Source organism: Octopus bimaculoides, unplaced genomic scaffold (assembly GCF_001194135.2).
Source record: "Octopus bimaculoides isolate UCB-OBI-ISO-001 unplaced genomic scaffold, ASM119413v2 Scaffold_184108, whole genome shotgun sequence".
Lineage (NCBI taxonomy): Eukaryota > Metazoa > Mollusca > Cephalopoda > Octopoda > Octopodidae > Octopus > Octopus bimaculoides.
The window spans coordinates 25,913-26,379 of NW_026388470.1; the positions used below are offsets into that span (position 1 = coordinate 25,913).

Sequence of the window (467 nt, forward strand, 5' to 3'; positions counted from 1 at the left end):
TATATATACATATACATACATATATATACATATACTATATTTAAAAACAGCAGAAATATAACAAAAGACTGTTACTCTGAGTTTCACGTTCCCGTTCATCGGACAGTTGAACGGAAACGTGAAACTCAGAGTAACAGTCTCTTGTTATATTTCTGCTGCTTTTAAATAAAGCATATTACTCTACCTCTGGTATTTGAGTACTCTTTTTTCCACCTTGTTGCACATTTCATGTGCTTACTCCGGTATATATGCATATATATATATATCATGTAAGTTATTGGTTTCTGTGCCTGTCACTCCCTTTTAGCATCCCTTTTCAAGTCATCCCTTATTTATCTCTTTATTTATTTATTTATTTCTCTTTCAATTTAGATCATTACACCAACATCCAGTTGTCCTGCTGGTCAGTTGAAGCATGGTAACAAATGCTGTAGACCAGTTTTTCATTGTCCAGCAGGTAATAATTC

General features: G+C 33.2%; 1 long non-coding RNA gene across 1 annotated transcript in view; it reads left to right on the forward strand.

Annotated features, from left to right (window-relative positions):
- The window catches only part of LOC106881993 (uncharacterized), a 13,201-nt gene extending 12,736 nt beyond the window's left edge, over positions 1 to 465 (forward strand). The window contains exon 3 of the long non-coding RNA XR_001410933.2: positions 373 to 465. This is a non-coding gene — a long non-coding RNA (uncharacterized LOC106881993). The remainder of the gene's footprint in view (positions 1 to 372) is intronic.
- The last annotated feature ends 2 nt before the right edge of the window (positions 466 to 467 follow it).